Raw genomic sequence first — 17,490 nt, forward strand, 5'->3', positions numbered from 1 at the left:
GGCCATAGGCAGTCACAAGACCCTGAACACACAGGCAGAGGACAACAGAGATACCCTTAACCAGGGTTCAGAGCTTCTGAGACTGGTCTTGAAAACTACTTGAAGTAATTATCTTTTCTATGAAATTCTATATGAAAGTTTAATTTCACAAATTTATTACTAGTCTCTCTGCTAACTGGCTCTGTTCCATCTTTAGCCAGTCAAAACATTAGTCTACAAGACACCAAAAATCCAGCCAATTCAGCCATAATCAAAACTCCAGTTAAGCAGCCAGCTGTTCAGCAATCAACTGGACTAACTGCATGCCTGGATTGATGGGAAGGACCAGATGTTTTGGCATTATGTAAATGTTAAGTGCCAATTGAAAATAAGGGTGTTAGCTGTCATTTTGCATACACTGTTAAATTAGCACTTGCACTTTTCTCATGATTAGGAAACAAAGCCAGGAATGATCTAAGATATGCATATGCAAACACATGTACACATGAGCCCTGAAAACAGTAGTGAGTGAGGTTGTACGGGAGGGAGCCTGTCACAGGTGGGAGAGGGGCGATAAGTTAATTCATACAATCCCCATTGCATAAATGTACTTGGTGTGCCTGTCTCTTGCCAGATTGTGTTTGGCATATGGGGGATGCTGCCGGAAGACAGAGGGCAAGATGGTGTAATCTTGAGGGCATCTGTCCCTGCACCCCATTTTCTTTGTCCCCTCGGATACCTCCAGAGACCTGGAAATCCCTTAAAGTAGTCCTTTCTTCCATGGTTCAGCTTCTGAGAGCCCCATTCACATCCCTCAAGTTACCTCTTTGTCATCTGTGTAACCTGCTCTCTGGAAAAAATTTCATCTACAGAGGGACCTAGCATGACTTCTGTTTTTCTGGCTGAACCCTAAAGTAACACAGAGGCTAACCCAACAAAGTAAAGTATCTTCTCATCCTAGGGTTTCAAGGGCAGCCTGGGGCTTATTAAAATACAGCCCAAGTGCTGAGGCAATGAAGGGGGTGAGCTGAGCTCTTCTCCTTTTCTTCTCCCTATCACAACTTAAACTGACAAGAGTAAATGCTAGCTTTGCCAGCACAATTAAATGATACAGAGATTTGTGTGGCCCCTGAACACAGAATCAAAAAAAAAAATTTGTGAAGCCTTTCATATAGTTACTGTCTATATTGTATACCTTAGATAAATGCAAAAATTATTTTAAAACAAATGATTTATCAAAGCTTATGCCACTCATTTTTCTCCAGTAATTCTTATGAGAGAAAGCTCCCAAATCAAGCATTCAGAGCACTTTGTGGCCCATGAACACAGATGAAACAAAATTTGTGAAGCCTTTCATATCATTACTGTCTATATTGTATACCTTAAACATACACAAAAATTCTTTTAAAGAATATGATTTATCAAAGCTTACTCCCATTTTTTGCCAGTGCTTCTTATGAGAGACAGCTCCCAAATCAAGCATTCAGAACACTTTGTAAAAGGACCTAACAATCTTTTCTTCCTGCCCCACTTTCCATGTGTCTGTAAATAGACTTCTTAATGTGATTCCATCATTTGCTCTCCTTTGCTGTAGAGAGGACGAACATTTCCAAATGTCCTTCAAAGAGTACTTCAGAGGTGACAGCTTTTCAGTTTTAAGTCAGAAGTCACTTCAACAATTTCCTTAATAAATTTAAAAAATTACACCTTTTTTTTAAAAAAGATTTATATATATTATTTGAAAGTCAGAGATACAAAGAGAGAGGAGAGGTGGGGTGGGGGGGAGAGGTCTTCCATCTGCTGGTTCAATCCCCAAATGGCTGAAACAGCCAGAGCTGAGCCAATCTGAAGCCAGGAGCCAAAAGCTTTTTCCGGGTCTCCCACAGGGGTGCAGGGGCCGTAGCGGCCATTTGGGGGGTGAACCAACAGAAAAAGGAAGACCTTTCTCTCTGTCTCTCTCTCTCACTGTCTAACTCTGCCTGTCAAAAAAGTAAATCAGCAGGTGGAAGATCTGTGTGTGTGTGTGTGTGTGTGTGTGTCACTTGATCTTTCAAATAAATAAATACAACTTTAAAAAAAAAAAAAAAGCCCAGGACCACATGACTTCATTGCTATATTCTACTAAACATTTAAGAAGAATTAGCGCTCTTAAATGCCCATCAGCTTATGAATGGATACACAAAATGTGGTATATCCATGCAATGGAATGTTTTTGCATCATAAAAAGAAATACATGGAACAATATGAATGAACCTTGGAAATAGTAAGTTAAGTAAAAGAAGCCAGACACAAAAGGTCTACATTTTAAGATTCCATTTATTTGAAATGCCCAGAATAGACCAATCCATAGAGACAAAAAGTAGATTTGCAATTGTATGGGCTAGGGGAATAGGGAATAACAGAGTGACTGCAAATGGGTACAAAATTTTCCTGGGGTGATGAAAATGTCCTAATATTAGATAATTATGATACTTATACAATCAAAGCAATTATACAATTTTTGAATATATATTTATTTATTTGAAAGCAAGAGTTATAGAGAAGCAGAGGCACAAAGAGAGAGGGAGAGAGGTCTTCCATCAGCTGGTACACTCCCCAGAAGGCCACAACAGCAGGAGCTGGGTAGATCCAAAGACAAGAGTCAGGGGCTTCTTCCAGGTTTCCCACTCAGGGCCCAAGCACTTGGGCCATCTTCACTGCTTTCCCAGGCCATAGCAGGGAGCTGATCAGAAGTAGAGCAGTTGGGACTCAAACCTGCTTATAATGAAATTGGAGAAGCACAACAAACACAGTTGAACGCAGAGTACAGCAGTCACTCATGTCTTCTCAGTTTATCCACCCTCAAAGCCCTGGAAAATTCCTAGCTGTTATTTCTCACTGCCCCATACCATTCTGAGTGATTTTTCCTCCAGCAAATGAAAAGTCTCCAGAAATTTAATAGAAAAAGAAGACAAGACACAAGTCTAATCAAAGTAAGATTGATTACTTTGCTGACATTCTATAAAGGGAAAAATAGCATCTTAAGGAGCTAAAACGTTTTCCTTATTCATTAATATTTAAAATAAACCTGTAATTGGATCATTTGGTTTTAACCACTTCTTTGATTTACAGAAGCAGATTCATTATAATTGGTATTTAAAAATTCATATCAAAGAGAAATTTATTAAGAATCCTGGCTAAAATTTGTAATTGGCTATTATAAGAAAATTTTTCTATTAATAGTGAGATTTTTTTCTAGGGAGCATTTCTTAAAGTAATTAACACTGAGATGCAGTAACTAGGGATTTAAACTATTTTTTAAAGATAGTTAAAACTGCCACAAAAGAGAAAAATTTATTCAATCTATTCCATGCATAATTGGAAAATCCATAGCAAGCTCTGAGAAAGCAATGAATTCACATAATATTGCCTAGAAAAAAATCTCTAAGTGCACAATAATAGAGAGTACTTTTATTGAAAAATTCGATACCTTAAAAGACTAATGAAAATGCTGAAATTATAATTTTTATAGACTTCAAAACTATATATACATATTCACATGTATGCACATTTATATTATTTCTAAATGGTATTACTATGCTCATGAAAATTCTATATTCATTTTAAAGAAGATTTAGATGCTAAATTTTGCACTGACACCTTGGGGATTTGTGTCAAAGCTAAAGCAATGTATCAGTGAAAAATTCCAGAAGAAGCTGTTTTTAAACAAAAGTGAACTGAAAGGCAATAATGTGTTTATCTATTAGGAAGTTAAACAACAATCTTTCACCTTGAAGTCACAATATTAAAACTGCCTCTCATTTACCTATAGTATTTCACAAACCATTAAGGCAGCTGGCATATGAATTCTATTTGGACCCTTCCTGGCAATTGTCTGCCAGACAGAAATTTAATAATCTATTTGAACTTCAATTACTGCATCTGAAATAGTGAGAGTAATATGTTCTAAAATTCTAAGACTTGCAGACTGTAGCAGAAAAGGATACTGCATTTCATGATATTGCTGCACCATAGTTGATGTACAGGTCAAATAGCTTTATAATACAAATAATCTTCATGATATTTTTATTTATCATTATCTAGCAATTACTAGAATATCCATACAGGCACTAGTACTAGCATTAATTTCTGGCTATTCTCTTTTATCATAAACTCTAGAGTATAGAGTTAAGATGTCAGAAAAAAATCACCTTTCAGCATACATTCAGATACTTTCGCTTCAAGCCAAAAGAGAGATAAAAGGCATGAGTTTAATGTGGGCCTTTGGCACAGTCCTTAAGATATCTGGGTCACCTGCATCCCATATCAGAGTTCATGTGTTTGAGTACCAGCTCTGCTTTTCATTCTAGCTTCCTGCTAATGTGCACCCTGGGAGGCAGCAGGTGATAGTTTAAGGATTTGGGTTGCTCCATCCACACAGCAAACACAGATGGAATTCCTGGATCCTGGCTTCAGTGTATCCTAGTCCCAGCTATTTCAAGAATTTGGAGGGGCTGGCGCTGTGGTGTAGCAGGTAAAGCCGCCGCCTGAAGTCCCAGCTGCTCCACTTCTGACTCAGTTCTCTGCTATGGGCTGGGAAAGCAATAGATGACCCAGGCCTTGGGGCTCTGCACCCCTGTGGGAGACCTGGAAGAAGGTCCTGGCTCCTGGCTCCTGGCTTCAGATTGGTGCAGCTCCAGCCTTTGTGGCCAACTGGGGGAGTGAACCAGCAGATGGAAGACCTCTTTCTCTCTCTCTCTCTGCCTTTCCTTCTCTCTCTATGTAACTCTGAATTTCAAATAAAATAAATAAATCTTTAAAAAAAAAAAAAGAATTTGAAGAGTGAATCAGTATATGCAAGACCTGTCCATCTCTCTGTCCATCTCTCAAATAAATAAATAATTAAATCCTTTTAAAAATGGGATGGGCTTAGCACTGTTACCACATCCCACGTTATAAACAACCAGAAAATATGAGAAATAGTGGTTTACGGACATTAAAGAAGAGGCATACAGGACTCCAGTCCATGAAAGAAAGAAAACAGATGATGAAAGTGCAAGATGCACCAGCTTAACTCCTATAAGCAGCTTCCAGGCAACAACAGAGTCAGGCAGTCTCTCTGAGTTGAAAAAAAACCAGATATTAAAATTAAAGAGAACCAAGAAAGGTGGAATGAGTAGGACACAGTATCACAGAGAAAGGAGCTGCACAAAGACAGACTCCCCAGATCTGCCATGGGATTCACATATTTTGGCTGAATACAGGTGTATGCATGCATGACAGGAAATGACCCAATCTAGGGGAATAAAAAGGAATGGAATAGTGAGAAAAACCTTGTAACTGAGAAGACTAGTAGTAATTCATGTTGCCACCAGCCAGAATGAAAATAAACGCCAAAACTAACAGCAACAAACTAGATAGAGCATCAAGTAGAAGCTTCAAGAGGGGTATTGCATTTGAAGGCTCTAAATAATAGAATTGCTAAAAATTAGTGACAAAAAGAAAATCTTAAAATCAGCCAGGAAAATAAGGTGCTTTGTTATAGAACATACACAGCAATAATAAACCATGAAAGCCACATATATAGAAAGGCAAAAACAATCTGTTTACCTACCATTCTTGACCAAGAGAAAACACCTTTCAAAAATGAAGAGTAAATACAAACTGGCCGGCGCCTCAGCTCACTAGGCTAATCCTCTGCCTTGCGGTGCCGGCACACCAGGTTCTAGTCCCAGTCGGGAAGCCGGATTCTGTCCCGGTTGCCCCTCTTCCAGGCCAGCTCTCTGCTGTGGCCAGGGAGTGCAGTGGAGGATGGCCCAAGTGCTTGGGCCCTGCACCCCACGGGAGACCAGGATAAGTACCTGGCTCCTGCCATCGGATCAGCATGGTGCGCCGGCCGCAGCGCGCCGGCCGGGGCGGCCATTGGAGGGTGAACCAACGGCAAAGGAAGACCTTTCTCTCTGTCTCTCTCTCTCACTGTCCACTCTGCCTGTCAAAAAAAAAAAAAAAAAAAAAAAAAAAAAAAAAAAAGAGTAATATAAACTGAACAAAATGAAGAGAATTCATCACCACGAGAATAACCCTCCAATAATATTAAAGGAAGTTCTTTAGACAGAGCTGAAATAACACTAGTCAAACCTCAATGAAAGATTGAAGAATCCCAGAAATGGGAAGTACATATGAGAATGTAAAAAAATAATTTTCTCATTTTTCAAAACTTAAGTGACTAAAGCAAAAATTAGAATAATATAGTGTGGGTTCTATAGCATATCTGAAAACAAAATACATAACATAAGAGTGGGAATAAGAGAGGGAAGAGATGTATAATTTGGGACATGCTCAAGCTGACTTGCCCCAAATGATAGAGTTAAAAAAAAATACATAACAATAACACAAGCGATAATGAGAACAAAATCCAATATTGTAAACTTCCTATTTTACATACGTGGATGTCTAATACTATTTGATATAAACCAAGTTAAAAGTGGATATTGGCAACTCAAGAAAAGCCAATGAAAAACAAAACAAGAAGGTATACCCCCAAAGATGTCAATAAAATATGACTATAAAAATAGTCAATTTATTCATGAAAAGGAAGAGGAACAGGAAACCAAAACAAAGAGCAGGAAAGGCAAATAGAAAATAACAAGTTGGTAGGCTTTATTTAACCAACTGAATAATGACATTAAACAAAAATAATTTCAAGATTCCATTTAAAAGGCAAAATTTGCCGCACTGCACCAAAAATACAAGAAATAAAAGGATGGAAAAGTACATACCATGCTAACACTTATCAAAAGAAATTTGAGGGGCCAGTTCTGTTGTGTAGCAGGTAATGCTACCACTTGTAGTGCTGGCATACTATGTAGGTGCCAGTTCAAGTCCCAGCTGCTCCACTTCTGATCCAGTTCTCTGCTATGGCCTGGCAAAGCAGTGGAAGATGGACCAAGTCCTCGGGCCCTTTCACCTACATAGGAGACCTGGAAGAAGCTACTGGCTTCTGTCTTTAGATCAGCCCAGCTCCAACCATTGCAGCCATTTGGGGAGTGAACCAGTAGATCAAAGAGATCTCTCTCTCTCTCTCTCTCTCTCTCTCTCTCTGCCTCTCTGTAACTCTGCCTTTCAAATAAATTAATAAATCTTTAAAAAAATAAAATTTGAGTGGCATTATTAATATCAAAGTATTTTAGATCAATGAAAATTATAATGGTTAAAAGAGGAGTATTTCATAGTGAGAAAAAGTTAATTCATGACGAAGGCACAACAATCCTATATGTGTGACCAAATTGTGTGGCCCCACAATTCATATCTGTAGTCTTGACTCCCATGTATGTGACTGTGTTGGAAATAAGGACGCTATAGAAGTGATTAACATTAAATGAGGTTATAAGTGCTGAGGCCTAATTTATTAGAAGTGTTATCTAAAAGAGGAAAGACCTTGGAGGTGTTTTTCTGCCATGAAGGGCACAGTGAGAAGACAGTCATCTGCAAGCTAGGAAGATAGCCCTCACCAGAAACTATGTCAGCACTGTGATCCTGTGTGTTCTGGCCTCCAGCCCTGTGAAAAAATGTGTTTTCTATTTAAGTCAACCACTCTATGTTACACTGTTATGGCAGCCTGTATTCAACACCTACAAACAGGACTTCAAACTACAAGCATTACAACTGATAGCACCGAAAGGAGACATATACAGATCTTCCCTTATACGGCAGTCCCTCCTTACCCATACTTTCACTTTCCACAGTTTCAGATATTCATAGTCAACTATGTCCAAAAATATAGAAGGCAAAATTCCATAAACAAACAATCCATAGTTTTAAATTGCATGCTGTTTGGAGTAGCTTGATGAAATCTCAGGCAATCACATTCCATCCTGCTCAGAACATGAATCATTCCTATGTCCAGCATGTCTATGCTATTATGGTAGCCATTTTGATTATCACATTGAAGGTCAGGTACTACAGTGCTTCTGTGTTCGAGTAACCTTTATTTTACTTAATAATAATGCCCCCAAAGTAAAACAGTAATATTGCTGGCAATGCAGATATGAAAAAAAAACTATAAAGTGCTTACTTTAAGTGAAAAGGTGAAAGTTCATCAATATGTATATAGGAAAAACAATAACTATCTATATCCGTATCCATATAGACATAGACATGGTTCAGCACTATCTGCAGTTTCAGGCACCCCCTAGGGGTCTTTGAATATATCCCCCATGGATCAAGGGAGACAGCTTTATCTGAAGACTGATGTTTCTCTCTCAATAATTAATAGAATAAGGAGTCAGAAAATCTGAAGGATATAAAAGACTTGAACAACATTATCAACTGACTTCACTTAACTGACATTTTCATAAAACACCATGACCAACTGAAGCATAATATACATATTTTGCAAGAACTCATTGTATGTTTACATCATTTAGTACCTTAAAACAAGTCTTAAGAAATTATGGGTGGGAGGGAGGTTATGGGGGGAAAATGTTATAATCCAAAATCTATATTTATTAAATAAAAGTTTTAAAAAATTAAGTAACACACACACACACACACACACAAAAGAAATTTAGAATTGAAATCACACAAAGTTATGTTGCTATTTCAACTGAAAGCAATCTGGAAAATCTCCAAATATTTGCAAATAAAACAACACACTTGTGAGTAATTCATAAATAAAGAAGAAATGACAAAAAAGTAGAAAATATTTTAACAGCACAAAATTGAAACACAACATATTGAAATGTATAGTATGCAGCTGAAACAGTATAAGAAAAATTAAGAAAAATGTTTGCATCTGAAAAGAAGTATGGTCTCCAACAAATTATATATCATAAGAAACTACAAAACGAATTTTTAAAAAAGCCCAAAACAAGTAGGAAGAAGTATAAAGAAATCAATGGTTTTAAAAACAAAGAAGAAAAAAAACTAATAGTATAAGAAAAATTAATAGAATTGATAAATCTGTAGTTAAACGGATGAGGAAACATAAAGACACAAATTACCAATACCAGGAATGAAAAAGGGGATGATGCCTGCCCCTTCAGAAAGGTTCTATTCACACCTAAAAATAAATGTTATAATCACAACAATAAAAATAATCACCTATAGATCACTTTTATATGCAGGAAAAGTTCTAAATAAATATATATTTATATATGTGCATTTAATACATATATATAAAAATTCTAAATACATATGTGTGTGTGTATATACGTACAGTATATATATAAAGTCATTTAATCACAAGACAACTCCAACTAGGTAGGTATATTATCAACCCTATCCTACAGATATGATATCCTGAGTGAGGAGCTTTTCCCAGTGTAGATATAGAATGCATTACTAATTCAGAACCAAAAGGAGAAGTCATGAACAAGGGGAGAAAAGTGCGGATTGTGCCAGCCTGGGGAAATTGTGATGGAAGAGAAAAGACTTCAGCAAGCTTTTAGAAGGGTTGTGCACCAGTTTTTCACACTATATGTCACAATCTACCACTATCAAATATCTAGAACTTCAGCAGAATAGTTTGAACACATTTCTCAGCTATCTCAATAAACATTTTTTAATATTTACTGTGTTCTTGGCTCTAGGACCAGAGAGATGAACAGAAGATGGCTATCCTGAGAATGTATATACAACACACACCATATTGTTAGTTGTCATTGGGGTACAGTCCTGCTTTCAAAAAGCTTAGAATCCAGTTCATTGGGTATTATGTGGATGTGTGCATGCATGCATGTACATATGTGTTAATCTATTAAAAAACAACTAAGACTAGATTATAATCATGGGGTAAACTGAATATTACAGTTGGCCCTCCCTTCAAGAGTTCTGCATCCATGGATTCAACCAACCACAGACTAAAAATATTCAGAAAAAAAAATGTTTCTATACTGAACATGTGCTGCTTGTTTTACATAAGGGATCTGCACATCTGTGGACTTTGGTGTCCACTGCATGTATAAAACAGTAGGCCCATGTGTACAAGTAAAGGTGGGGGGGCGGGGGGCAGGGAGGAGGCACTGATCCTTACTCTGGCTAAGGGAAAGTATTGTTATAAGACAACTGAAGACAAACCTAAATGTGGAAAGGGGGCAGGAGGAATGTGAATCAGGGCATGAAAATTAACCTGAATTTCAGATTATTGTTACAAATAAAGGCTTGATGTCTTACATCCACAAACTCTTAAGCATTCTAAATCATTCTGCTTTACTCCATAGGAGAAAGGACAGAAATACAAGATGGAGTGCAGAGAATGCCCAAAACAATAGGAAAACAGGTCTCAAAGCTCATTTAATATTCATATAATTTCCTTGGAATTCAGAAGTATCAATAAAAATCAAATATAGGAAAACTTTACCTGATCCAAGATTCTATTGGTATTTTTAAGTACAAAAGCATCTTTAATCAATTAATAAACATCATTGATCTCAGCAAACATCATCATCGATACTCCTGTGGGATGGGAGAATGCCTGCTATGCTCAAATGACAGGCCACTGGGTCTTCAGGGTTCCAGGAATATTCCCACTGCAATCTGTTAGCAAATTAGCAAATGTTCTTAGTGACGGGAGTACACAGCCCAGTATTATATCCTTACCCTCATGCTCAGCTCAAATGACCCCAGCACAATGTCCCTCTGCTGCTCTCCTGATTCCCTCTAATGGGTCTAACTACCAATTAAATACCTTCTCCATCTCCATGTCTAAATTTAGGCACAGGTATCAGGTTTGGAGGCCTGATGAGACTAATTAAGTACTTTGCAGAAGTGAGAAATAATCAGTCCTAGAATGGAAAAAAAGGGAGAAAATCCCCAGAAGTGAATCTGCCACATTTCCTGTCCCTAGTGAAGATTCAATATTCTACCACAAATTGAAGGGCTCTGTGTTAACAGCAGGAAACAAAATCTCATCTCACAACTCTTTTCTCTCACTATTTCAGTCCATCCACCACAACCTCAAGTTCTAAAAGCTCTGCATTGTCTTATGCTGACACCTAGTGTCCAAAGTCAGGAAAGCCCAAAGGTGACATTTCTTCAGTCATCAAGGGGTTTCCTGTTAGACTCGGCCACCCTGTACACCAGGGTTCCTAGTGTTTCTTCACTCCACTTCAGCACACACCCAAAAAGTGTAAATATGGTTTTATTTTTTATTGTTAAAGTCCCAAGTACTGTGAATCTGCAAACTCTTCCCAGGGTGACATCTATCCACTCAGCATATATCAAAGTTCCACCTTCCACCTCTCTACTCTCCTCCAGCACTGGGATGTGAGCTCTCTTTATGTATAGTCTATATATAGTAACAGCATTATTAACTGCACAAAATATAATTAGACAGAGACTGCACAAGAAATGAATCAGAATTGTTCATAACATTTTAAGGCTGTAGAATTATGTCATTTTGTAAATTTACCTTTTCTCTCCTTCTACTCCCATAACCACACAGTGGGGCAGAGAAAGAGGTGTTAATGCACAATCAAAAATCAACATAACTGCAGAATAGAAATTAAAAATAATCTCAAATAGAAGGTATGAAAATTTTTGAAGATGTAAACTTTCAGACAGCAATGATTTATCTCAAAGCCTTTTTAGATCTATATTCCTATCTGAATCAGATGTTTTCTCTATCGGGCAAAAATTGAAGAAGTGAGCAATTAGAGTTTTCCATTCAATCCTTCCATATTTATACTAAAAAATACTGTGTATCTGAAACTTCAGGGCCTGTGCTGTGGTACAGCAGATAAAACCACCACCTGCAGTGCCAGCATTCCATATGGGCACAGGTTCAAGTCCTAAATGCTCCATTTCCAATCTATCTCTGCTATGGCCTGGGAAAGCAGTAGAAGATAACCCAAGTCCCCTTGCACCCGTGTGGGAGACCTGGAAGACACTCCTGGCTCCTAACTTCGAATCTGCACAGCTTCAGCCACTGTGGCCATTTGGAGAGTGAATCAGTGGGCAGAAGATTCCCTCTCTCTCTCTCTCTCTCTCTCTCTGCCTCTGTGTAACTTTGCTTTTCAAATAAATAAAATATTTTTTAAAAGAAAGAAAGGAAGAAAGAAAGGATGGAAGGAAGAAAGAAGGAAGGAAAGAAACTCAAATTTAACTGGTTGTCCTGTACTTTGTACTTTGTCAGGTAAACCTACCTGGGGGAGTACGAAAATCCCAACCTGGAAAAACAACTAGGCTTCTAGCAAAGACCTGCGCTGTCTTTATGGAAATGGCACTTAGGGGAGTTCAAATGATCAAATAACAAAGTAAAGCCTCGACAACAAAGCATTCAAATAACACCTTGCACTTATTTAATGCTTTGTAATCAATAAAATCTGTTCAAATTTATTAATTATCTTATCTGTATCATTAATTATATTATCTGTATTATTCTCATGAAAACTCTCACATGCCCATTTCACAATTCTAGATGATGAAAATAGATGTCTAAGAGCTGTCATCATAATCCACGTGGAGGTGATGGAAAAGCTATAACGTGAATCCAAATCTACCAGTATAGTGCAAACTTTACAAATAAAGAAAATCCTCATGTGAGCATTACATAAGAATTTCAAAACCTCTGTCCAGGAAAATGAAAAGATATCCTCAGAAAGTTACTGAACCACCTTACCTACTTTCAAAGTGCAGAATTCAGTTTGGCTTTTAAACCACAAAAACATTCATTTAATTTCCCCAAGTACAGTGAGGACATTATTCTTCTGATGCAAGCTTATTCACATATATCCAAAATCTCTAAATCTCTTTGTAAACCATCTATATATCCTGGAGACCTTCAATAAAATCTGAACTTGTTTAATCTATAAGTCACTTTCCCTAGATCTTTACAAGTCAAATTGAGAAAATGTGCTTGTAATAATTCTTTTTGCTGTTAACTATTAGACTCATTTTTAAATTGTAGAATAGTGACACCTGGTGTTCATAGTGTGTATTGCATGTCTTCCTTCAGTTCAGTGTTTGCCTTTTACCTGTGATCCTCAAATTCTAGTGTTCATAGTAAGTTCTCTGAAAAGCTTTTTGAAATGCAAATTTCTAAGAGTATACTCTCATAAATTTTGATTCTGTGCATACGAGGCCAAGTTCATTTTGCAAGCCCCACTGCTACCAACCCTAAGCCCACCTCTTGGTCAGTTTCATTCAAGGGACTATAACAGTGTTTCTCAAACTCTACAACAAACACAAGGTGCTAGAAATCTTGTTAAAATACAGATTATGAGACAGTAGTTTGGGTATGAAGCCAGAGACTGCATTTCTAACAAACTTCTGGGTAACTTTATACCCCCATTTTAAACCTATTAATTTCCTCTTGTTTATGTGGCTAGATTACTATAGTCACATTTACAAAATGTGAATGATGGATGCTTCTTGCTCACTGGTTAAAGAGGTTTTGCTTTAATCTTATCCTTACCTCTGTTCTCTACTTTGTCCACATACTCAGAGTCCTAAGGGATAGCCAAAGTCACCTCCAGAAATAGCTAGGAAGAAAACAGGCCAAGTTTCTGATAGGAATCCCACCTAAACCTATGCCTTTTCCTATCTAGAACAAATCATTTCTGGTACCAAAGAGACAAAAAGGCCCAGGGAAGTAACAATCTTTATGAATGTTATACATGTCCTTGAAAGCCAAAGCTCCTTACCACATTATCACCTCCTCCCAGAATGGAGTTTAAAGGAATTGAATGATCATATGATATCAGCTAACATTTACTGGGTACTTGCTAAGTTCCAGGCACTGTGTTAAATTCTTTATATGGATTATCTATATAGTTCTCAAAATGCCATTAGGTAGATAACATCATGTCCTCATTTTAATGATAAGGAGAGAGACAGAGAAGAGTAGATAGGTAATCATTAATATCATAATTAGGAGAAGGCCTTGTTAAACAGCTGGTTAAGCCACTGCTTGTGATGCTGGCATGCCATATGGAAGTACCAGTACAGTAGCTCTTGGCTACTGTGCCTCAGATCCAGCTTCCTGCTAATGTGCCTGGGAAGGCAGCAGAAGGTAGCCCAAGTACTTGGTCCCCTGCTACCCATTACAGAGATCTGAATGGAGTTCCAGCCTGGCCCAGCAGACCTGGCTGTTCTGGCCATCTAGGGAATGAACCAGAAGATAGAAAACATTTCTTTTTCTCTTTGTCACTCTGCATTTCAAATAAATAACATAAGTCTTTTTAAAAAAATTTTAAAAATGTATCATATTTTAAGCTCAGTGATAGACTATATGAGTCACAATGTAAAGGTCAAAATATTAAATCAGGGATCTTCCTCCATTATGCCCTAAAGAAATGTAACATTCTCTCTCTATCACATTTCTCTGTAATATTCCTATGTTACCATCTAGCAATGATGTCTGGAATACTACAAGGGATACCCAGGAAAATCTTGGGTTTTCTAGAAATGGCCTATGCATATGCCTGTCTCATGCATTCAGTACTAAACAGGTATTATACCCTCCATGTGGCCAACTTACAATGGTGTATTGAGTTACAGAACTCTGAAACTCTGAAACAACATTGTTTCATACTTTTCTTGAATCTAATCTCTTGTTTATTCTTCTTATTATTACCCTTCCTTTACATGTTATTTCCTTAGAACCAGGTAACAAAAATCTATGCAACTTTTTTAAATAATAGAAAGTAATGTTTCCATGCTTCTAATGTGCTGTAGAGATGCTTAGTTGAGCAGAAAATAACCCCTCTTTAGTCCTTTGCTTTTATAGTATTATTGCCTTTATAGAAAGCGTAGGCAGGAATATAATAGTATTTCCAGGTTGAGCCCCTTAAGTATGTACCCTTTGTTGTTGAGGACTAGTGTTTCATAGAATACAAAGGAAGTCATTTGATTATCAGAAAGCATTAGTAGAAGCATCTGTGAGAGTGATGAGAAAGGAAACCCCAGGATTACTCATTAGCCTCTGAATAATCTTGTAATCTGGTACTGTGATCAACCTTGCTAGTTCTGAAAGCTCTGCTCTGCCTCTGAAGACAACACCACGTCAAGAGGGAGTGGAAGGAGGAAAGCAAATAGACAAGTGAAAACTGCAACAACAGCTGCAAGTCAGCTACTCACCTCTTTCTCTTCTCTTTAGTTTTACTGTGGTGAAAGGAACAGAGACTTTCAAGCCAGAAAAATCCAAGTTTGAATCTCATATCCATCACTATGCATCTCAATGGCATTGGGCAGTTTACTCAGCCACAGGGTCTCCTTCAGTTTCCTCACTTACGACAGGCAGGGACTACTGCTTCCCCAGCAGAGTTACTGAGAAGACAGATGTTAGGTAGGTATGGAGTCTAGAAATAGAACAAAGAACAGCTGTTGTTAAGAGTAGCTGCCACTACTTCTTCATCTGTCTTAACTTTCTACACATATTTACCAATATCCTCTTTGTGGAAAGAATATAGGGAAGTCCCAAGAGATACAACAGATCTCTTCTTTATTCTTCTTCTTATTAAAGCTTATTATTAAAGCTCTGTCCTCAGCTATTCATGCTTCATCCTTTGAATCACATGGTAATGAAACATCTGTTCCCCGCTACGCCACTGAAAGTCCTTTGGCAAAGTCACCCCTACCCTATCTCGCAGATAGGATGGACCCTTGGTTCCCAACACAACCTTTGTGGAGCACCTAATACTATTGAGAAACCACCTTTTTGATATCAAGAATATCCCCTTTCTCTCTCTCTCCATTCCTCCCTCTCATTCTGTCTTTCTACTCACAACCTACTCTCAGATTGAAACCTCTCTGAAAGTTGCCACATTTTCTACTTCTGTCACTTTAAGTAATCAATATTTCCTACAGCTCTGACTTTTGCTCCTTTCTTTTATATTCTCTACTAATTGCTGTTGATATCTTCAGAGGCAGGGACGCTTTAAAGGTTTGAAGAAACTGTACACACTGATCTTGGGAGGTTGGTGGAGGAACTGCTTTACTGAAAAATATACAAAAACCTACATACTTATTCAAAAGTTTTATAAACATTCTTCATCCCCCAAAGTCTCTCATTGAACACCAGTTCAAGGTGTCCTTATGGCTTTGGAATGATCCTCAAAAACATCTCCTACGTAGTTCACTTCCCTAAGCAACAGCCCTGTTTCCAAACAACTTATTTTTGGACAATTCCACACAAATGTCCTTCAGGCATCTTAAACTCAAAATCTCCCAAACGAAACTCATTATCTTTATCCTTAAAGCTATTCTCCTCCTGAGAGGCAGAATTCTATGGGGAAGTAAACGCTATTTTTAAACCAAACAGACCTAGATATAAATCCAGCCCCTGAAGTTCCAGCAGCATGGTTAACTTCTTTATGCTTTAATTTCTTTATTTATAACATAAGGATAATATAACATCTCCATTTTTTTGTAGTATTACTTGGGTTAAAATAAATGATGGGAAAAATGCTTATCCTTGTACCTGCCATGTGGTGTGCATTCCACAAATGCTAATATTACTGGATTATTAAGCTCAGTAAAAGCAAATCCATTCACCAAGTATCCTTAGTCAGAAATTTAGGAACCATTTTCTACTTGTCCCCTGTTCCTCATCTGGAACAAACAGATGGCAATGCTGGTGACTTCTTAACTTCCTCCTGTGCTTAGTTCAGGTTCTTGTGTTCTTTCTCATAGATACCCAAATGTTTCCTATCTGGCTGACCCAACCACAGTCCCACACCCTGTCTATCTATCCTCTGCACAGCTGCCAGAGGATCTTTTCCAAAGACATCACTCTGAAAATGGCATGACTCTGCTTAAATCTTCCTGCTTGCTTTTCCATTGCTTCCAGCACTACACCTACCTTACTGTGGCACTGAAGGCCAACTGTGATCGTGTACCCATTTACCTTCAATTTAGTCACTTAAAATAATCGTGGAGCTCCCAAGCAGCTCACAGCACTTTGGATTCTATGCTCCTACTCACACTGCTTCCTGTACCTAAAATGCTTTCAACCCTTTGCATCTGCTCTTGACATTTACGCAAGCACCTACTCATCCTTCAAAGCAAGTCCAAGCATCACCATCCACTATGAAGTTATTCCTGACAGCCTCCTGCGATACTGTTGATGGCTGACTTCCTTCATATCCTGGTTGTATATGACAGAAGATTTTATATCACAGTAAAGATGAGTACCACATGGTTCCTAGTCTCAAAAAGCTGACAGTCACCATTTCACCAGAAATCCTGCTATATAATATGGACAAGTAAGTCAAATAGAAAGAGAAATTTTAGAATCACAAAGCTTCAAGTAACTTCAATGATCAGTTAAGTATTCCATTCTCTGAAGACTTCTGGGTTTTATCCCACCCTCAGCTTCATGTGTGTGTGTGTGTGTGTGTGTGTTGCTATATAAGTACTGCCTATATATTAACCCATTTACTCTTCACAGAATTCATTTTAGAAGCAAGGAAATTAAAACATAAAGAGACTTAGTAATTTAGCCTGATGCATGACCCAGCTACAAATATCAAATTGGACGTTAACTCAGGATATATCCTGCCTTTCTAAAATGGCACCTGTAGGGGGAGTAAA

General features: G+C 37.8%; 2 long non-coding RNA genes across 3 annotated transcripts in view; one reads left to right on the top strand and one right to left on the bottom strand.

The window, feature by feature from the left end:
• Window positions 1-17,490, top strand: part of LOC138848997 (uncharacterized) — a 244,817-nt gene that overhangs the window by 196,661 nt on the left and 30,666 nt on the right. The gene's annotated exons all lie outside the window — the stretch shown is intronic.
• The window catches only part of LOC103348757 (uncharacterized), a 43,980-nt gene that overhangs the window by 24,619 nt on the left and 1,871 nt on the right, over window positions 1-17,490 (bottom strand). Inside the window, exons 2-3 of one of the 2 annotated variants that reach the window (XR_517050.4) lie at window positions 15,037-15,257; window positions 2,278-2,733 (exon numbers count right to left, since the gene is read on the bottom strand). This is a non-coding gene — a long non-coding RNA (uncharacterized lncRNA). Of the gene's footprint in view, window positions 1-2,277; window positions 2,734-15,036; window positions 15,258-17,490 lie in introns of those variants that run through there. The other variant, XR_007920401.2, reaches the window with a different exon arrangement.

This window comes from Oryctolagus cuniculus, chromosome 3 (genome assembly GCF_964237555.1).
Source record: "Oryctolagus cuniculus chromosome 3, mOryCun1.1, whole genome shotgun sequence".
Lineage (NCBI taxonomy): Eukaryota > Metazoa > Chordata > Mammalia > Lagomorpha > Leporidae > Oryctolagus > Oryctolagus cuniculus.